This window comes from Anomalospiza imberbis, chromosome 19, assembly GCF_031753505.1.
Source record: "Anomalospiza imberbis isolate Cuckoo-Finch-1a 21T00152 chromosome 19, ASM3175350v1, whole genome shotgun sequence".
Lineage (NCBI taxonomy): Eukaryota > Metazoa > Chordata > Aves > Passeriformes > Viduidae > Anomalospiza > Anomalospiza imberbis.
In genome coordinates this window covers 586946-608572 of record NC_089699.1, presented here as the reverse complement: position 1 = coordinate 608572, position 21627 = coordinate 586946, and the positions used below count along the sequence as shown (strand labels likewise).

The 21627-nt window shown below is 59.9% G+C and overlaps 1 protein-coding gene across 8 annotated transcripts in view; it reads left to right on the top strand.

Moving 5' to 3' along the window:
* The window catches only part of RBFOX3 (RNA binding fox-1 homolog 3), a 132598-nt gene that overhangs the window by 56242 nt on the left and 54729 nt on the right, over nucleotides 1–21627 (top strand). For all 8 annotated transcript variants that reach the window (XM_068209918.1, XM_068209915.1, XM_068209916.1 and 5 more), the window contains exon 2: nucleotides 6479–6594. The gene's annotated coding sequence lies outside the window, so the exon portion shown is untranslated. The remainder of the gene's footprint in view (nucleotides 1–6478; nucleotides 6595–21627) is intronic.

The following is a 21627-nucleotide window of genomic DNA, read 5'->3' as shown; positions in this document are numbered from 1 at the left end:
GGGAGCTGCGGCTGTGTGGTGGCCAGGAGGGCTGGCAGGTGCAGAGCTCTGCGTGGGGCCAGCTTGGGGGCTGGGCTGAATCCTGGGGGTGCCATCGTCCTGCCCGCCCGCCCATCCCAGAGCCTTCCCTGCTGAGGAGCCTCGGCAGCACAGGTGAGGGGACAAGGGACCGGCTCTTCCCAGAGCAAAGCACCGTGCCAGGCGGGCACTGCCACGGCAGAGCTGGGCACCACAGCTGGTGATGGCATGTTTTGCCAGCGCTCCTGACCAGTGCTGGCCCGGGGAGGAGCTGTGCTCGGTGTTTCTCCAAGAGGAGCCACGTTGTGCATTTGTTCTCTAGGCTTGGGATGAAGGGCGATCCCTCAGGACCTGGCCTGGAGGGGAGCAGGGTGTGAATGTGGCTGGAGCCGCCGGGGTGCTGGGGCTGAGCGTGGCAGCTGTCGTGGGGAAGCCAGGGAGCTGCTCGGAGCAGCAGCTGCTTGTGGGGAGACCTGGAAGAGCCCAGTCTGCATCCACTGCTGTCCCCTTCAACTGTGTGAATCTGCTGTTGTCTCTTGTTGACCCCCAGGCCCTTTCCTCCATCTTGGAGCTCTTTGAATCTGCTCTGTGGTCTTGCTCTCTCTCCCTTGGTCCTCAGGTACTGTTCACAGCCACATTTTGGTCACAGGAGATGGCACCTGGAGGCCAGAGCACTGGTTCCAGAGCTGCCAACACAGATCCCACCTTGGGATCTTCATCCATCCTTCTGTGCTAGAAAGTGCTGGCATTTCTCCATGCAGCAACTTCCTCCTGGCAAAGCCCCAGCTGGATCACCGTGAGAGGCGCACTGAGGCTCTCGGGATGTTTCCCCCGTGTGCTCCCTGGCTGGTGGCAGGGTCCCTCCTGCAGGAGGTGAAGCCCCCTGTGCCCTGGTCCCCATCCCCTGTCAGGACGGGCTGCTCCTGAGGATCCTGGGGATGCTCCTCCTTCAGCTGGGGATGGAGCCAGGGGCTGCAGCAGCTCACCAGGGGCGAGCCAGTGGGGTGTTCCTAGCTCCTGGCTCTGGCACGTGGGACTGGCGCACGGCAGGCTGCCCTCCCCGGGTGCTCTGGGTGTGTTGTGGCTCTCCCAGCGGTGGCTGGTGCCGTGGGGTGCCCGGTGTGGGAGCCGATGGCTCCGGTGTTACACAGCAGAGCACAGCCCCTTCCTGCAGCAGCACCAGATGCTTTCCCTGCAGTTCGAGTTTTCCCATCTCATTCATTTTAGAGATTAATTAAAGTGTTTCCCCTCCCTCTCTCCCAACCAACCTCCCTCCCTCTCTTTTCCCTGTTCCATACAGCTGCACATGGATTTTAGGGTCATGCTTGTTTACATCCGTTATATTTATGTTAATGGGTGTTTGTTTTAGGAAAAACAGCAGAAATCCCATAAAAACAAATACTATTTGTGTCCCACAACTGGTCCTGCAGCCCCACTGGGGCCTCCCTGGGCAGCCCATTCTGCACCCTGCCAGCAGGTCCGCATGGAGAGCTCTGCCACGGGCACGCAGCTTCTTTTGGGGGCTGCTGTGAAGTGACCTCCAGTGCTTATGGGGTGGTAGGGTAGGTTTTCCACACTCCCCTGGGTCCCGTGCCGTGCCGGGTGGTGGCAGCCAGGTCAGCTGCATGTGTTTGCCAGGGATAATCCCCCATCCTGGTGTAGGGATACTGCTAAACAGCCTTTGATGGGGCAGGCGGTGGGCTCATTATTTCATCATGAGTTTGGAGGAGGGAGAGTGTTAAGAATAAGAAAGAGAGAGGGGAGGAGGAACGATAATTATTTTTTCCAGTGGCTCTGAGCTGCTGGATGCCTTTAAAGTTGCCTTTGTGTTCCTGTGGGTCAGGCCGGGCAGAGCCTGGCCTGGAGCCGCGTGGCGCGGCCGCCTTTGTCGGTGGGGCCGCGGTCTCGGTTGTTAATAGGGATATGGAGACCCAGAACCTCAGATCTTCTGTGTGGCTGGTGGGAGGGATGTGCAGGGCTGCCTTATCATGCTCATTTAACTGGTTAATACATCTTCAGTGCAAATAATGCAGGCTGGGGGTGAACTGCTTAACCAACCTCATTACTATTGTGCATTTAGCAGCTTGGAGAAAGATAATACCTTTCAGGTTTGACCCAATTTTAGTTTTTGTTGTCATAACCATGGAAAATCGACCTTCAGAGACCCTCAGCAGTGAGCCTGAATAGGAAGTGATTTACAGCAAAAGTGCTGTGTGGAATGCTTAATGCACTTGTGCAGGAAAACAGACTGTGACCAGCTGCTGGCATCCCTCCGCCACAGCGAGGGCTGCCCCGGCTGCTGGCTGGCACCCTGTCCCTGCTGCGGGGGCTGCTGGCACTGCCCTGTCCATGGGCACACGCTCCGTGTGGGATGAGGCCCGGGCTGGCACAGCTGCCCTGGGGCTGTGCTCACCTGCACAGTGCTGTGTGCCCTCACTGCAGTGCCTGTGCTCCTCGGGTCAGCTGGAGCGGGGCTGGCCTGGGCGCCACTGCGGCCACGGCCGGAGCTGCCCACTGCAGTGGTCAGGGACCCCGTGGTCAGTGTGTACCCTGCGGGTCAGTGACAGGACCCTGTGGTCAGTATGGTCCCCGTGGTCTGTATAGGACCCCGTGGTCAGTATGGGACCCCGTGGTCAGTGTGCACCCCGTGGTCAGTGTGGGACCCCGTGGTCAGTGTGGGACCCCGTGGTCAGTGTGGGACCCCGTGGTCAGTGTGTACCCTGCGGTCAGTATGGTCCCCGTGGTCAGTATAGGACCCCGTGGTCTGTATGGGACCCCGTGGTCAGTATGGTCCCTGTGGTCAGTGTGCACCCTGTGGTCAGTGTGGGACCCCGTGGTCTGTATGGGACCCCGTGGTCAGTGTGTACCCTGCGGTCAGTATGGTCCCTGTGGTCAGTATGGTCCCTGTGGTCAGTATAGGACCCCGTGGTCAGTATGGTCCCTGTGGTCAGTGTGCACCCTGCGGTCAGTATAGGACCCCGTGGTCTGTATGGGACCCCGTGGTCAGTGTGCACCCCACAATCCCCTGAGCACCTCTTGGCCCAGGTGTGCTCAGCCTGGCCCAGCGCGCCAGGGCCCAGCCGTGACGTGCTGGTCTTGGCCTCGGCCAGCCTCTCCCACCACCGCCAGCCTGTGGCTTTTCTGCTGGTGCCCTTCGCCACGCGGGCTGTGCCGTGGGAGCAGTGGCAGGCCTGGCACCACGGTGACAGCCCTGGCACCACGGTGACAGCCCTGCCGTCGCGCCGGCAGTGTTCCCACGGGTGAGATGTCACCCGCACCCGTGGGGGTGGTTCCCAGAGCTCTGGTTTTGTCTGTGGCAGGCAGAGACTTTCCCAGCTCCAGCACTGGGGGTGCGTGGGACCTTCCTCTTGCTCCTGTGGGGAGGAGGGTGGCAGGGAGGTGACAAGCCTTCCTCCCCTTTCCCTGAGGCAGCTGCAAGTGTGACTCTGCCACCCAAGCCTGTTTCTGGGCTGCTGCTGCTGTGGCATGTGGGTGGTCCCTGTGGCACTCACTGGATTGTAGCTGACAGCAGTGCCTGGGGCTGGGGGAGTGCTGGGAGCGGCTGATGCCCACGGGAGTGGGTGATGCCCATGGGCTACAGGTGATGCCTGTGGGTTTCAGGCTCTCCCAGCACACCCCTGGGGCCCGAGGAGCGCAGGGAGCAGATGGTGCCCATGGGATGCAGGCTTCCCCAGCCCCCCGCTCAGCCCCAGCAGCAAGGGGCTCTGCTCACTCCCATGGGAGCTGTGTGAGGAGCAGGGTCCGTCCAGCCAGGGGGGCAGTGGGGCTGCTGCAGTGGGGGTGTGCTCTCCTCCCTCCCCTCCCCAGGGCTGTGTTGGGGTGGGGGCACGACGAGGGCAGGCAATGCTAGATCACTGTAATTCTGCTGTTTAGTAGCTGAAGGAGAAGCTGCTCCCTCAGCGCAGGAGTTGAAACTCTTTAGCCCTCCTCAGTGTCACCTCCATGGCCATGGATACCTCCAGGTGTGACGTAAGTGAGACCTGGGGAAAAACATCTTCTGTTTAGCATCAAAATCCTATTACTGAGCGCCGTGTTCTGCTGCACAGATATCAGCTGTGGCGCAGATAAGTGGGTAATAGCTCCAGGTCGGGCTGGAGCAGGAGCTGTATCTGGGGCTGCGCAGGTGCCGAGTGCTGCTTCAGCGAGTTTGCTGCTGAAAGAAAATTCCTTTCCCCACTCCTCTGCAGTCCAGGGAAAAGCACTGCGGGCACCTGCCCCCCAAGCTCCTGCTGCCCCCCAGCCCTGCCTGCTGAGAGGCATTTCTGTGGCATCCCTCTGTCACAGTGTGGTCTGACAGGAGACACCGGGCTGGGACCAAGACCAGCGTCCTGGGAGCATGAGGCAGCGGCAGAGGCTCAGCCTCCTGAAAATGAGCCGGTACAGCCTTGGTCCTGTGCTCTGCAGCAGCCGCCAGGCTGGCCCGGGGATTGCAGATGCTGTGGGCAGCTGCATCATCTTCCCATCTCCTCCCTGAGGTGCTGCTGGCTTTGATAAAACCTCTCAGCCTTGCAGGGGTTGGCTTGTTGATCTGATCGCTGTGGTTTAGTGTGCAGTAAAAGCCTGGTGGCTCCTGGGGAAGATGCCCCGTAGGGATCTGCAATTCACTTTCCCATCCCTCCTGGAGAAGGAACACTTTCCCAGTGGTGGGGTGCTGCAGGGGTGCTGCAGATGCTGAGGGATGCTGCTGGGCCCCCAACACCAGTGGGGAACGTGCCAGCCCCTGTCGTGCACTCACACGGGTTTGCTTTTGAAAATTGAAGGTGCTGAAAAAATCCTGCTGTGTTCAGTTTGTTTCAGCGATGCAATTGGGTTTTCCCAGTGTTTGTCTTATCCTGCACGTGCTGCACATGATCGGAGGGGTTCAGTGTGGGGAAAACCCCGCAGCGTGAGTCCCCTCTGAGCCCCCAGCTCCACCGTGGCTCCTGGTCACTCACAGAGCACAGCAGGGAGGGAAGAGGGACTGGTGGCAGAGCCTGTGGGAGGGGACAGCCAAGGGATGTTTAGGGGACACCAAGGGGGGTTAGGGGACCGGCTATGACAGACCAGCAGTAGAGAGGCTGGGATGGAAGGGCTGGGGAGCAATGCTGTTGAGTTCTAGCTGTGCCTGCTGATCAGGAGCAGAGCCTAATAATGAGCAGGACTAATGAAGCAGGAGGGGAATTCCAGCAGGTCTGGGGAGTGCCTGCGATGTTCACTGTCTCTCTGTGGGTTCTCTGTGGTCTGTCCCCAGATCAGTGATGGTGCCCACTCCCAGCAGCATGCTTGGTGTGCTGGGTGACTGTAGGTGCCAGTCCCAGAGTGGGTGCCTCCAGTCTACTCCTGGGGCCAGCATCCAAGTGCCTCTGTAGGCTGCCTCTTGGATTTTTACTGGCTCTGCACTGCTGGGAAGCCCATCCTTGTCTGCTGGGGTTATTGGAATGCGCTGGGATGGTGTTTGGGAGACACTGGTGGCTTCACACAGCCCTGGCCAGCGGCCTGTCCCAGGGATTGCTGCAGAGCCAGCCTGGGGGGCCTAGCTCTGTCCCCACCTCCCTCCTGGCCATGGCTGGTTCAGCGTCAGGAGGGGATTCGCAGCCACAGCAGCAGGCAGGTCTTGTCTTCCTCTTCTCCTGGGTTTTTAATGAGCCAACCTTGGAGGACCTTGAGCACCACTCCTGCAGCTCTGCTGTGACTTATCTCCTGGCTTCTGCCCCTGTTCCACCGAGGGGATAAATCTCAGCTCCTGGTGTGGAGCCTGTGCTCTGAGCCCGTCCCACAGCACGGTGCAGGCGTCATAACTCATGGCACAAGGGAGGGCTGCCTGGCCAAGGTGCCAGGGGGACGTCACTGCTCTGTGCTGTGATGGATGGGCTGCCCGGGGGAACAGGGAAAAAGTCCCATTACAATGGGGGACAAGCTGTTAAATTATCTCCTGTTCAGCCTGGGTTGGGGAAAATCAAACACGGAGCTGCCGGTGGCCTCCAGAGAGCCTATGGGGGAGCAGGTGGGTTGGGGACTTTATTCCTTTAGGAGGAAGTCTTTGCCTTTCCTTGCCTCCATCGCATGCACTCTTCAGAGGCCAGGGCTGGTGCTCTCAGGGAGGCAGGACCAGCCTCAGCATTTTGTGTCAGTGCAGAGACTGGGACATGTCCCCCTGGGGACGGTAAGCTGGGACCTGCTGCGTGCCCCGTGCAGCCAAACGCTGTTCCCTGGGCCGAGCACGCTTCCCTCTCCTCAGGGGCTTTGCCACTGGGCAGGGTCCTGCCTCTGCACATGTCAGGGGCTGCTCCAGAGCTGATCCCAGCCGTGAGACAATTGTGCTGCTGAAGGAGTGGGCCAAGCGCGTGCGAGTCCCCGGAGCCATGGCGTTCTGAGCGCCGAGCTCCGCCACGTCCTCCTCCGTTATTAGCGGCGGTGCCTACACAGGGACGGGACTGGAGCCTCTCCCTCTCTCTTTCAGGCTGAGAAACTGCTGCTCTGAGACCCCAGCGGCTCTTCCTGACAGCTTGGAGGGGTGAACACGAGTGTGAGCTCCCACCTGCCACCACACCTGAGGCACCTGCTCTTGGTCTTCAGGTATGTTGTTTCCACCCAGCAGTCCCAGTAGGGGAAGGCATGGAGGTATTTTTTGGTTGAGGATGAAGATGCTGCTTCCCATGGCTGTGCCTGGGGCAGCAGCTCACAATCAGCCCACCAGGAACTTTGCACCAGCCCTGGGTACAGATCCTGTGTGTCCTGACTCTTGTGTGCTGCCCTGGCAAAGGGGAACGTTGCTGGGACAAGCCACGTCTGCTCTAATCCTCATGGGATATGGCATGGAGGGGGTCTGGGATGCGTTGATCAGTCCCAGCTGTCTCCCTCCTGCTCGCTGCAGGAGTGTGGAGGTCCCGGAGCATGCGGGACCTTGGTGGTGCCCCTGCAGGGGAAGGGGGTGCATGCCCATGGTGCACATGCAGCCCTGCACGTCGCAGCCCGGCTGGACCCGCCAAGACCCCGCTCCTGGTGCCGACCGTGCCGCAAACTCCCCTCAGGGCTGCGTGCAGCTCCGTGTAGTCTGGGCTGAACCCATCGCCGTCAGTTCACGTTACACGGACTGAAACCCCCCTCGTGCTGACACCAGTCTGCACTGGGAGCTTGCACCAGCTTGAGGAGGAGTTAAAATTTAAAACTCTCGCAGGCAGTGGGACTCTCTCCTCCAGACGAGGCGTTTTCCCTGTTTGTTCCCAGCACTGCAAGCACCCACAGGTTCAGCAGGTGCTCAGAGAGTCATGGCCACGCTGTGGCAGCCATGATGAGCAGGGACTGGGCTCTGCCTGGGGCTGTTCTGCCACAGAATTTGTCTTCCAGTGCCCTCTCCACCAACCGCTGTGCTGGGGGGACCCCCAGAGTTGGGACTGTTCTTCTCCCAGCTGGCAGTAGCCAAGGGGAGTGCCTGGGCAGGAGGAGTGCCCTGGGACTGTGCAGCACCAGCAGGGCTCCCAGTGTGGGGGCTGTGTGTGCCCACCTCGCAGCGCTGCCCACTGCACACTGGCTCCTCTGCTCTGCCCCAGCCCCAGGTACCTGCTCAGGAATCATGAAATGGGAGCTTGAGGCTTCTCATCTTTTGCTGGGGTACAGGTTGTCCAGAACATAGGATTAGAGTGGCCATGCAGATGGATTCCCCAGCTGCATTAATCAGTTTAGAGGCAGCAAAGGCAGCTGAGCTCTGTGCATCACCTTGAAGGTCTTTTTTTTGTCTTTAGAAAACTTTGGGTGGATGTTATTGCTCATGAAAGCAAGGGGCTGATCATGCTGGGAAGGAGCAGGCGTAGTGTGGGCTGGCACTATTATGCAAGCTTCCCACATGCCGCTCTGCCAGTGCACTCCGTTCCAGAACAACAGCACGCGTCCGCGTGCCAGCCCCGAGCCACCCCCGGGTCTGCCGCAGCACCGTGGTCCCGCTGTGCCCACGTCGCCCTCGCCGTGGGCCCTGCCTGCGCCGTGCTCCTGCCTCCTGTGCCTGCTCTGCCTCGAGCCAGAGCAGAGCAGAGCAGCCCCACGGGTGGGCAGTGTTGGGGTGAAGGGGTGCCTGGTCCTGCCCAGCCCCGCAGCACTGTGGAGCCAGCTGCCAGATGTTGTGAGCATCCTGGCCAAAGTGGGAGCACCAGGGGTTTCTCCCAGGACCTTGCACAGCACTGGGGCATGTCCGGCTCTGGGGCTGGGACTGTGCTGCTTTTCGGGGGATGGCAGACAGGCTGTCACCCTGGCCATAATGCCCGTCATGCCCCTGCATCGGGAGGGCCGTGCCTTGTCTGCGAGGTTGGTGCAGCCGTTGCTGCCAGCACCTGCTCTGGTCGCCAGGGCAGAAGTGGGCTCACTGGAGCTCAGGCTACCAAGCCTCTTCCCTGTCCAGCTTTTCTCCCTGCTGCTTTCCTCCTCCTCTCCTGGAGCCTGGCTGGGCCCTGCGTGAGGCTCAGGGCTGCCGGCCGTGGGGCGTGTGGGTGCTGGTGCCAAGCTTGGGGCTCACTGGGCTGGTGGGGAGCAGCCTGGAGGCAGTGCAGAGCCCCTGCGGCGACTCTCCCCATCATCCCCAAGCCTGCTGGAGCACCCCTGGGAGGAGAGCGCTCCTTCAAGGAAGACCTGGAGATGAGCAATGGAAAATATCTGACAGGGGAGCCCTTGAGGCGCTTTTGTTCCCGCGAGTGGGAGTGTGAGATCCGCTCAGACATGAAAGGCTGTGCAGCTCCGTCCCCAAAGTCACGGTGGAGAGGAGGATGGGGGGTGTGCGGCTGCACCGGGAGGTCATCCCGGGAACGACTGGCACCGGGATCCCCTCTCCCTCCCTCCCTCCCTTTCCAGCAACTAAATTAGGTCACACTTGAAAGTCAGTTTCTTGGCTGTGGATTTAATTTAGCTTTTCCAGGCTAGTTATCATATAATAAATTCCAGGAGATTTATAGAAAACATGCCCAGGGAGGCTTAGCCAGTGTGTAACAAGATTTGTGTCTCTTTCCTGCTGTTGAGCAGCTCTGGCGAGCACAGTGCTGCCAGCAGATGTGCAGGCAGGGCTGGCAACCCCGTGGGAGCTCCCAGGGAGACAGGGCAGCCTCAGAAATGGGGTGGGGACATCATCCCACAGCTCTCTGGGGCGCGGGGAGGGTCCCAAATGCAGCTGCCCTCTGCCCTGGCTCCCCAGCAGCCATAAATCACCCGGAGCAGGTGCATTCCCGTGGCCGTTCATCACTTGTCTTCTCGCCCTGGCTCAGCATGGGCAATGCCAAGCAATGCCCATCCCAGCGGTGCCGGTGCGTGCCCAGAGGCACCGTCCTGGTGGGCAGTCAGAGGGGAGCTATTGGGGTCTCCAGGTGCCTTTCTGCTCGAGGGGTGACGGTGTGTGGGATGTCCCTGCTGGGGGGGCACCTTGTGCCCTCCCTGCCCTGGCTCCTGGAGCACAGGGACCATTCGGCAGAGCTGAAATCGGTGTCTCTTGGCTCTCCTGACTGCTGAGGCATGTTTTCCAGCACGCTGGGAGAGGCTGAGCAGGGAAAGGCGCTGGAATCCAGCGGGATTTGTGGTGACGGCAGCATGCAGCAGCACAGCGCTGGGAGCCGGCGGCGCGGCGCGGAGGGCACTGCCAGCGCTCCGGCTCCGCTCCCTGCTAACGCCGCCCAATTAGTGTCTTATTAGTCACTCCCTGTGTTAAGGCATTAGAAACAATTAAGGCTGAGAAGAGTTTCCAGATGTAGCGGCAAGTGCTGGAGCTGGGAGCTGGCAGCTCCGCTGGCTGCTCCCATATGGAAGGGATCTTACACACAGTGGGACGCACTGCGGGGCCATGGGGCCAGCGTGGTGCAGGGTCCCGGGGCCATTGGGATGCAGGGGACTCCTGCTGGGCAGCCCTGGGGGCAGTGCCCCCTCTGCTTCAGCACTGCAGCCGGGGCCACGCAGAGCTGGGATGGAGCCACAACGGGGGCTGGTGGATGGAGGAAGTAGCTGCCATGGATGAGGGGCACAGCCAGGCATGCTTCCTGGGATAGGGTTTGCTCAAAGCAAATATCTATTTACTGCTGCAGCTGGGTGTGAGCCAGTCCCCCCATGCACCCAGCCGGTGCTGGCAGCCCCACGCTGTCCTGACGGGAGCCCGGGGCTGGGGAAGCGCCTGGCTGTGAGCAGCAGCACAGGAGCATCTGGGACGTGGCATGTGGGGGACAACTGCCGCGACAGAGACAGCGCTGCTTTGTGACACTTTTAGGTGCGGGAGAAGTAGCACAAGCAGAGACGAGTGTGACTTCAGAGCCCAAATGCAAGTGACTTCAGCTCCCCAGAAATAGTCCCTGGGCAGTGCAGGGGGAGGGGACCTGGAGCCGCAGTTCCTGGGGATGTTGGGGTGCTCCTGTGACTTTTTCCCCTCATGCAAGGTGGGCTACACTCCCACCATTGCCCCCCACCCCATGGAGCTGGTGAGGCCACCAGCCAGGGGTCACGGAGGTGGCGGTGGCTCTGGCCAGCACAGGCAGTCTCCCCAGCACCAAACATCTCACCCTGCGACGAGCACTCTGGGAGGGTTCCCTGTCAACTCCTGGAGCCCTTGGGTGCCCTCGTGGTGTGGAGGGTGTGGGAGGCATCAGTGGACATTGATGCTGTGCTCCCCCCTCGCTGAACCGAGGCTGAATGAGCACCGTGAGATGCTGGCGTGTAGCAGGGCAGTGGAGAGGGGCATGGTGGCCTTCAGTGCATTGAAATAATTTCTCTGCTGCTCTCCCCAGGGCGAGGAGCAGTGCGTGGACAGATGGTGTTTTTGAGTGACCTTGCAGCTCTGAGCCGTTCCCTCGGCTGCTGAGTAACGGTGGGAGCCGTGGGAAGCGGCAGCGGTGCCACAACCTGCTCATGCTGGCGGGAGCCTGTCAGGGAGCCAGGGCTGGGAGGGATGTGGGGTGAGCCAGGGGATGGAGCCAGAGCCCGACAGCCCTAACGTGAGGGCTGTGGAGAAATTCAACATGCACTGCGATCCCCACTCCCCGAGGCTGTGGGAAGTGAGGCTGTTTGGGCTCCGGCCGCTCCTCCAGCCCACGTCCCTGGCTCTTCACCTCGGCAGCGGGATCACTCCTCCAGGCTCCTTGTGCTCTTCCTTGGGAAGGGCCTGAGTTTTCTCCAGGAGCTGAGGCAGCAGTGCCTGCAGCTGGCATCGTGGGGCCACAGCCGTGGTGGGCGGGGACACACCGGGGAGTCTGTGTTGTGCCCAGGAGGGCAGCAGGTAGAAAGGCTTCTGCCACGTGAAGTTTCTTTCAGAGCTGCAATCCAGGACTGTGGTCCTGAGGGAACAGATCCAAGGGAAGGGAAAATTGCACTGCAAGGTGCTGCTTTGCTGTCGAAGAGTCACCCTGGGCAGGCTCAGCTCCTCTGGCACCCTTGCAGCCTCCTACGAACTTCGTGCGGGCTGCAGCACCGAGAGGTGTCCTAAATTGGGGAAGGAACAAGGAGCTCTTGGCACTCGCCTGGAGCATCATTTGCATTCCGGCGCAGCTCCCCGCGGCGAGGGAGGCGGGGGCCCGGCAGCCGCGGGGTGAGGAGCGGGGCCGCTCGCCAGCTCCGGCTGTCGGAGCATCCCGCGGGACCGCTGCGGAGGGGGCTGTGACTTGGGGATCACCTTGGGGATCATCTTGTTTTCCTTCTTCTCTGACTGAACTTTGTGTCCAAGTTCTCTGTCCGAGATCTGTGCTTTTGCTTATTCCAAACGGGAGTGGCCATCTCGCTTTGGGGCCCTGTGATGTGGCCTCTGGTGACCCACGGTGCAGCTGGCTGTGCTCCCACCTGTTTGGTGCTCTCCGGGGATGGAGAAGCTGCATGGACTGTGAGGGGCAGCCGGGGCCGGGCAGTGCCCACGGATGGCTTCAGGCAGCGTGTGGCAGCGTCCCGTGGGGCGGGATGCTGGCCCCTGCCCTGGGGCTGCCGGGAACCGATCCGGCCGGGCTCCTCCGAGCCGGGATGTGCGGAGGACAGGGCGAGGCGAGCAGCGGGGCGTGCGGGGCTCTCGTGGCCGCCGAGCGCAGCAGCTCAGGGCGCAGGACCCCAAACTGTTGTGGAGTCATTGGAGGGAGCGAGCTGGGCGCGAAGGGCTCCCGCCGTGTCTGTCGTGTCGGGGTGCGCGTTGTGCAGAGGAGCAGGACGCGGGTGCCCTGCAGCGCCCGGGGCACGGGGGACTGTCCTCCCGAGGGGTCCCGCGCTCCCGGGCAGGGCGGGGAGCTCTGTGCGGGGATGGGGCAGGGTGGGATGAGCCCCGGGGCTCTGCCCCGTGTGCCGCGGGCGCTGCCGGTGCTCAGCTGCGGCGCATCATCCACCGCGCCGGTGCCAGGCTGCCGCGCAGCATCTGAGCAGCTCCGGTTACTTAACATGCAGCAAGTGTTGTACTCGGAGAAATTTAGACGTAATTTTTTTGTGCTTGCATGTAAATGTGGGTAGGTGCTGTCCTGATTGATGGCAATTAGCATTTTCTAACGGTAACAGATGTTCGGATTGCCAGGAGGCTGGTACCTAACGCCCACACTGCCATCTGTTCTGCTGGGCACTGCCTGGGGAAGCGGCACCAGCGCTGCGGACCTGCGGGGCCGTGCTGGGGTGTGTTTAACAGCACTGTGCAGGGGGGGTTTATTATGGTTTTTTTTCTGGGGGAAAATAATAATAATAATAAAGACGTTTTCAGGTTTATAAATAGTACACTGTTTATTATGGGATGGAGACTTTCCATCTGAACAGCAGCCTGGATTGCTGCACAGTTAGCAAAACAGTCTGGACAGCGCGGGGAGCAGCTTTCCAGGGGCTGCTTTCCAGTGGGAAGGGGTCTGGTGGAGTGGCCAGTGGGTGTTTGTCTCACCCCATCCTCTGCTGGCTCTCCATGGCAGGTGGTTGCTGCTTGTGGGGACGAGGGCTGCTCTGCTGTGGGCATCTCTTGTCAGCTGTGGGGTGGAAGCAGTGAGACATCTGTATGGTGCTTGAAGGTGTTTGAAGGTGTGTCTTAGGAAGACACCCAGAGCCTTGAGCCCAGTCTCACTGTCCAGGCAGTCCCACCGCAGCCCCTTTCCTCACGCAGTGCCTGTCCCTCCTCATTTCCTCCTGCCTCCCTTTATCTGCAGCCTTTTACACCCATTTTTCTTGTGCCAACCTTGTCCTTTCGCATGACCAGCTCCTCCCAGTGCCCGTTCCCTATGTATTTATAGAGAGGCTTTGATTTGGCTCAGACCAGCTCCTCTGTCCTGTTCCTTCCGTGTACTCCTGGAGCAGCTCTCCATCCCCTGGCAGCCCTCCCTGCTCCCCCAGCCTGACCCTCCCAGACAGGGTCATTCCGTGGCATGGATCCAGCTCCCCCAGAGCTCCCAGCGCCAGGCAGCCCGGGAGCACACTCACAGTCACACGCACACACTCACATACTCACACGCTCACACTCACTCTCCTCCCAGATGCTGGAGCCGGTGACTCAGAGTCAGCCCGTGGCTGAGTAATGCGCTGAGATGTGTCTCCATGTGGCTCCCAGGTTGCAGCAGATGCTTCCATGTTCAGTGCTTTGGACTTTGTGCTGCTCAGTCTCAGGGCCTGCCAGCCCCCTCCGGGCTGACACCCTCCTCCTGCCCCCCCATCCCACTGGCTTGCTGCTGCTGGCCCAGCCACTCACATTCCCAACTTATTGTGGCATGAGCTGCATTAGGTACAGGCAGATCTTAGATACAGATCCTTAGGTACATTAGATCTTACCTGTTTGTCATGAATTTCCACCCTGGTTCTCACTGAGCTCCTGTTCTGCACGATGGGGGCTCGGGGGTCTTTCCCTGCCCTGACTCCTCTCGTCTCCGTGCTGTGCTTTCCAGCACTGTGGCCCAGTGCAGCTTGACGTGATGTCTTGGGCCATTTCTGGGGGTTTCTGGGATGGAGGACATGCTGTCCTGGTACGTGACCTGGTGGGGGCACGAGAGTCACCACATTGGGCAGTGGAGCAGATTTGGAATGAGCCAAAGTCTCGTGCTCGTGTGAAGGGTTTAGCCCTTGCTGCAGTGCTGGCACCAAGGCACCTGGTGATGCCTGGGAGGTGTTTGTGGGGAAATGTGAGCTGGGGGACAGGGGTTTGGGCTGGGGATGGGGTGAGGGGCTCGAGTGCAGACAGGCTTCTCCCCAGCAATTTCTTTTTTTCTGTTGGAAAACAAGTCTGCTTCGTCTTTGTTTCTTCACCTCGCTTTTCAAATTCATCTGGGAAAACTTCCCTGGGTGCTCACAGAGGTGTCACCAGCCTGGCAGCTTGTGCTGCTCTAATAAAATGGCTCCGTAGCAGAGGGTTTGATCTATTTTTAAAGCGAGCTCCGCGCTCTCCTCCCGCCCTCCCACTGGCAGCGAAACAGAGCCCGAAGGCTCCTGGGAGCACGGCAGCGGCGGCCGGAGCCCGGGCCCGTGCCACAGCCGTGCCAGCAGCGGTGCCCATGCCTGGCCTGCCTGTCCCCATCCCCGCTCTCCCTGCCTGGGAAATGCTCAGGACGGGGCTCCCTCCGCTGCTGTGTCAGGGAGAGGAGCTCTCTGCATGGTTTTATTCCTCCAAGCGGTGGTTGTGCTGTATAAATTAACATAGGGAAACTTCGCTCCACTTGGAAGTTGGGTATTTTCTGCTTGTTTGATGCCCCGTTATTAAAACTCGATTTCTACGAATAACATCCTTTAAATAGAATTCGTCTTCCAGCAATGACTCATCGCAGAGCAGCAGCTCCTCGCAGGAGAAGGCAGCACGAGGGCAGATCTGGCACTTGCAGCCTTGGGAATCCTCAGATCAGTGCCCGGGGCTTTGCTGTGTGCCGAGGAAGCCACTCCAGTGTCTCTGCTGCCCATTCTGCTGCCTCCACCTGCTGCAGCTGCCGCCAGTGCCCGCAGGCTCGGCCCCGAGGCATCCCCGGTGCCTCCTGGGGTGTCCCTGGAGCCTTCAGAGCCGCAGCGGCAGGAGGGACTGTGCTGCCCCGGTGGTGGCACCGATGGTGTCACCGTGCTGCTGTCTCCTGCCTGTGCTGTCCCCTGGCACTGGCTGGGGATGCGGTGAGCTCCCAGAGCAGGAGGCTGCAGGGGCCGAGGGCGTGATGGATCTCTGCACAGGCTGGCTGTGCCAAGCCCTGCCGGGCAGCGGCCGGGGCAGTCCAGCAGCAGGATGTGGGGCATGGTAAGATCTGCCCACACGTGTGTGCCCATTCTACTGGCACTGGCTCTGCCTGGGCTGGTTCCCTTGATGGAGCTTCTTACAACGGTGTCAGGGACAGGAACAGGAGTGGGAATTGTGTCGGGAAAAGGAGGTGGATTTCAGGTGTTCTCTAGGTAGGGGGTCGGATGGAGTCCAGATGGAGCCAGCTGGAGCTGAGGGGCTCCTCCCCAGAGCTGTTTCACCAGCACGGCAGCACATCTGCACAGGGCAGGTTTCCCCCAGGGAGGAAGAGGAGGACACAAACCAATCTCCCAGCCCAGGCAGTGTCAGGCTGGGGCAACTCCAAGTGCTCCTGAGCTGCTGCAAAAATGAGTTTTCTCCGTGCTCTTGCCTCCTCCCTGGGATGCCGCTCGCTCTGGTTCAAGGGTTCCTGCCAGGATTATTATTCTTTCAGGTCTGACATCTGTTAAGGTGACAGCAGCCGGGGAGAGGGAAGGGATTGGAACAAAATTCTCATAAAAAAGTAGCTAAGTTGATGAAACCATTACGGTGCCTGCATCCGGCACTCCATCACCGTGACACACCGGGGACAGGGACAGGGACGGGCGCTCCGTGGGCTGAGCTTTGCCCGGGAGAGCGGGGCCAGCCCTCTGCCCTGCCGATCCCTGTCCCTCAGCTCTGTCCCCTCTCTGTCCCGCAGCCTGAGCACCCCACGTTTGACCATTTCTCCGTGCTGGTGCTGCTGTGACCAGCGATCCCCTGCCCTGTGGCAGAGCCACCGGGGGGAGTGAGCCGGGGCTGGGGCAGGCGGGGAGAAATCAGTGCTGAGGGCTGGACTCCCAGAGCATTTCCCTGCTGTGGAGCATCCAGGAGTGCAGGCAGGGCTGGGATTAGCCCAGCGAGGCTGGGGGCGGTTTGCCACCACAGTGATGGTGTTGGTGGTCAGGATGGATCACCCACGGTTCTTGAGCATAGCATCTGCCAGGCTAAACATGGTGAGACTGTTTGCTGGCCCTGGTCCGTGTCCAGCCAGGCTCCCTGGGCCTTAAATCCTGCCAGTGCCTTTTCCTGCAGAGGTGCTGCTCCAGTTACCATGAAGAGCCAAGAGAACTTCAGAAAAGGCAGCTAATCTCCAGACCATGCCTCAGAAATGGTTTTAATCCCTTTTCCACCCCCAGAGCCTCCTTCATTCTCAGCTAGAAGTGGTCACCCCTGTTAAGTGCTCGCTCCTGGGCTGACTACTGAGCTGGTGGAGGAGGTGCTGGGATGTGGAAGGAAAACCCTTTTTCCTGGAGGCGTTGAGCTATTCCTTACCGTGACCTAGATGTCAGTTTAATTCTCTGACAAGTCCCAAGACTCACATATGAAGTTGCCCAGGGGAAGAGGATATTTCAGGAACACAGAAGCTGCTCAGCAGTGGTAAAGTGCACGAGCTTTCCCTGGCAGGAGCCGTGCTGAGCTTCCGTCTGCTCGTGCCCACCGTGCCAGCCATGGAGCGGTGCCCCCTCTCCTCAGGGTGTGAGCACAGTGCCCGGGCACCGGGAGGGTCGATGGTGCTCTGGCACACGATGGCAGTGCCCCACGGAGCCCGTGGTGCTCCGGGGCCGGATTTGGGAGCGGGAGCTGCTGGTGCTGCCTGCCCGGTGTGCAGGAGCAGCCCCTGCTCCATCCCGTGGCTCCACAGCAGAGCTGGCCATGGGCTGCCAGAGGAGCATGGTGCAGGTGGAGACGTCCAGTGCCGTGCTGGGTAAATCTGGGTTTGCACACTCACCTGTCGCTGTCTCCCTGCCCATACCCAGGTGGTTGTGTTCCCCCTTTCTCCCTCACTCCCCGTGCTGCTCTGTGCCTGCTGGACCTGGGTGCATTCCTGGGGCTCTGCCAGGGGTGGTCCTGCTGGGTCCCCCCTCTCCATGCGACTGCCTTTGTGGCACAAAGCACAATCACAAAGTTGATGCTTCCATCTTGTGTTCCCCCGCACCTGTGAGTTCCCCTGTGGATGATTTAGAGCTGAAAGCCTGGGCTCTGGCACTGGGAGAGGGTTCCGAGATAAAATAATCTCTGCCAGCAGCTGAAGTGACAGAAGCCCCATTAACAGCAGCATATGCCTGGGAACACCCGTGCTGCGCGGGAGGACGGTGGGAGTGGGGGAGCAGGGGAGCAGCAGCCCACAGGAAGGGGGGACGTGGGGGCTGGGAATTACTCTGCTGCACTGGGATGCGCCTTGCTAATTTACAGCCTTAGTGGAATCAGGATGTGATTCTTCCTCCTGAGCCTGGGCAGGGCTGTCCCCTGGTGCAGGCAGCCGTAATTATCCACGTTTAACTGAGGGCTTCTAATATGTATTTGTCTTGCAGCATGTGAGTGTAATTGGTGAGAATTAAATAGGAATGCAGTTGTAGCTGGAGCAGGACCTCATCTGACAGGGAGCACATGGAGCTGGGGCTCCCCGGGCTGCTCCCTGGCCCTCCATGCCTGGGCAGGGAGGGACATTGCTGCCAGGTGGAGCCGGGGGGATTTGAGGGGTTTCACCACGACCTGCCCTCCCTTGCCCTCCTGACTGGAAGTTTTGCTGACGAGATGGATGTGCTGACAGTAGGAGCCAGGCAGCCCGTGAGTATTCCTGGGGATCTGCTGGTGTGGCCCCTCTTCCAGCACTGGGGCTGGGGCTGCGGGGTTGGTTTGCCTTGACGTGTGTGTTTGTGGACACCAGAGCCGCAGGGCCAGCGCTGGGCCGTTCCTCAGGTACAGGGCTCTCTGCTGAGGGGTCTGCCCTGGCATCCTGCTGTCCTGCTGCCACAGACCCAGCTCACCTCCACACTGCAGCCCATGGCTGGGGGCCTGGGGCAGCAGAGCTCTGGGGCAGGTGGGGAGCAGAGCCTGGGCACTGCTGGGGACCTTTTGGGCTTACCAGGTGCCTCTGGGTTTGGGGTGCTCCCTGGAACACCTGCTCTGGTTGCTGCCCCCCCCTCCGGAAGGCAAGATCCCAGGTGGGTTTTAAGGCATCTTGGCTGCCTGAGGGGGCCCTTTCCTTGCCTGGAGTGGTGGTGACAAACACACGACTTGGACCCGCTGAGCCTGGAGGAAGCGGCGCTGGGGTGACAGTGGTGTCAGCTCTCCCCTTGGCCCAGGCACAGCTTGCTGGCTGTCACAGGGGTTTGGGGACCATCCTGTTTCGGGGGGAGCTGGCCACTCTCCATGGTGTCACCCCCAGCCCCAGGGCAGGATGCCCCCCTTCTCCGTTAGGCTGACTGTGGCTGCACCCCTGTTGTGGTCAGGGTGAAAGGCTGTCCATGGGCAGTGAAGGGCAAATGTGTGCTGGCACCACGCTTGGACCTGTGCTGGGAAAAACACTGGTGGCATGGGAAATGTGCAGGAAAGAGCTACAGAAATGGTTCATGGGCTGGAAAAGCTGTTCTGCTGTGGGAGACAAAGCCTAAGTAGGTTGAACTTTTCATCCAAGAGAAGTTTAAGAGGTGGCTTGATGATGTGGGTTGTTTTAGCTTGTGATCAAGAGATGTCTGTGGGTACAGAGCGCGATGTCTGTGGGTACAGAGCGCTCTAATTTCGAAGATCCAGGCTCTGAAAGCTCCGTAAGACAAACTCTGACTGGAAACAAAGTGAGTATTTTTATCAGGGAAGGTAATTAACCACTGGAATGGCTTAAGCCTGTGGGGGTTTCTCTCTTGCTTGCTATCTGTGGATCAAACAGGGATATCTGTCGGGGAGGAAAGCAGTCAGTGGGATGAACACAGGACTGGAGCCTTTGGCCTGTGTTCCAGGAATGCACTTGCCAGGTCTAAGGGCCCTTCTTGGCCCTGGGCTGTGTCATTCCGTGTTGGTACTTGAGGGCACTTTGAAATCTGGGTTGTACGGGAGAGATGAGCACTAAAGCACTTGAAATGAGATTTGGGAGAGCTTGTCTCTGTGGAGAAGGGGTCTTGTTTTCTCTAGGGATTTTTAGAAAGAGGTAGCACTAAGTTGCCCTCAAGTCAGGCACCTGCCCTCTCCCCTCGGTTCTGGCCCTGTCCCAGTTTAGTATCAGCAGAAAACCAAAGAAAACTTTCTGTTCTTAACTGTGAAAGTCCCACAGTCCGAAGCCAGGCCTGTTTGGGGTTTTCCAGCCTGGTTTTTGTACCCATGCTGTAATGCCTCTGGCCCGTTGGCACTGCTCAGCGTTACCTACCCACACTGTGATGGGGCAGCAGAAACTTTCCCAAAGTCAAAGCAAGCCGTGTTCCTCCTGTGCTGGAGACTGGGCCCTCAGGGGGAATGAAGTGGGATGGGGGTGTCTGTGACAAGGTTGGCTCGTGCAGCTCGTAACCCTGAGCTGGGGCACCGTGGACAGACGGATCCGTGTGTCCCGCAGCTCTGGGTGCCACAGGCACGGGCAGCACGGTGCCAGAGCAGGTAGGACACGGGCTCAGTGTGCGCTGGAGGGTTCCCAGCCCCGTCCATCTGCTCCTCTGTGGCAATGGGAAGCTTGTGGCCATTGGCCAGGGCCAGCCTACTCGGGAACCTTCCGCCCGGTGCCACGGGCCGGGCCGTGGGCAGGAGCTGCCTGTGCCATGCGGCTGCCAGGGCTGCAGCTGGCACCCGGCGTGGGTCCGGGGGCTGGCCACGGGGCAGGAGCGTCCTCCCCCGCGGACCAGGGCTGCAAATAGCCACTGAGTCAGACTCTGGAATGGGACCATCTTCCCAGGTACCATCGTTGTCCAAATAATTCTGGATCTTTCCTCCGCCCAGAGACTGACTCCTGCCAGTGCAGTGCCACAGGACAGGGGTGTGTTGAGTGGCATTTCTGCCACTCCCGTCCCGTGGGGCAGCGTGTCCCCTCTCCATGCTCCCAGTGCTCACCCAGCACTTGTGGGCTCCGTGCCAGTCTGAGGCACCACAGGCTGTGCTGATCTTGGTGTTTCTGAGCCTGGAGAACTCCTGTGAAGGCAGAGCTGGCCCCTGCCACAGAGTAGCCCTGTCACATGGGATTTGAGGAGTGTGGGCAGTGTGGCAGGGCTGGCAGGGCAGCACGATGCCTGGCTTGCTGAGCTGTTGCCCTACTTATCTGTGCTGCTGCCCGTCCCCTTCATCCTGGATCCAGCTGCTGGCAGGATTGTGGGCACTGGATTTCCTGCGTGGGGAAAGGGGAGGAAATGGGGAATGTGGCATGGGAAGGGTTAATCCAGGAAGATTTTCACCCCGTGGCATAAACAGCACTGAATGCATGTTTGCCTTCATTTGCATATTGAAACATATCCTAAAGGCCCCTTGTTTCGAAAGTTCTGTTTTTTACTCCATCTTCCTATAGAAGGGAGGAAATTATTCATAATTAAAAAGCAATAATAATGCAGAATGAAGGAACCCAGCTGTATAATACCCAGCACAAAAGGGGAAGCATGGGGAATCTATTTTTAATGGTTTCCACAGCAACTGCGATTTTGTTTACAGTGATTTTCCTCCTGTGCTGTGAGGCTGTTCCCAATTTACATTTTTAAGGAGCTCCTGCATGGGAGGCCATCACTGGAGGGTGCTCTGGCGCTTGGGGAGGATGCTGAGGAGAGGAGATGTGGCTGTGGAGAGGCTGCTGGGCTGGGCACGATGAGCCAGCGCTGCCCAGGCATCGCGCCCTGGCTGCCGCCATCCCGCGGGGGCTGCGGGCCACAAAGGGCTGGCAGTGCCAGCTGGGGACACTCCGAGCTGCCGCTGGGAGTGACCCCGCACGGCTCAGGGACACCCGCCTGCCTCTGGGCACGGCCAGCAGCGCGCGTCCCTTGGGAAGGCTGTGGCTGTGCTGGTGCTGGAGGGGCTGGGAGGGCACACCCGGGCTGTGCCACCCAGCTGTGCCAGGCCAGGGGTCCCAGAACAACCTGGGGGTCAGTTCTCCTGCTGCACAGGGGTCTGGGCACTGGGGACAGGAGGGCAGTGCTCCCTGCTCCGCCCGTGCTGCCTCCACCTGCCCTGGCCAGGCCATGGAGGAGCCCCGTGCTGGGCTGGGAGTGCAGCTGGGATTTTCCCAGGGCTGTGGGCTCTGCGGCGAGCCCAGGCATCAGTGCTGTGAGTGATGGAGCAGCGGGGAGGCTGATACTGAAGAGCTTTCTGGCTGACGCGGGCACAAGATCCAGGAGCTGGAAATTGAACCTCGCCTGAGAGGTGCTGGTTTTCAATGAGGGCTAATGAGCAATGGAGCAATTTGCTGGGAGCTCCTTGCATTTCCTGGGCTGCTCTGGGGCTCCCGAAAGCAGACATGGAGCTCCCTGCAAGTGTTGCAGTTGCTGTGGAAATAGCCTGGGATGGAGAATGAAGGGGGTTTGTCTGTGACTCTTCCTGGAGTCTGTGCAGGATGCTCTTCCTCTGGGAGGATGAAAAGGCTCTCCTGATAAAGGTGCTCCTGATTTTTAAATTTGTAAATTTTTTTTAGCTTCCCTGCTCTTTTTCCTCTGGGAGTGGATGTGAAGGTTCTCTCCTTGTGCCCA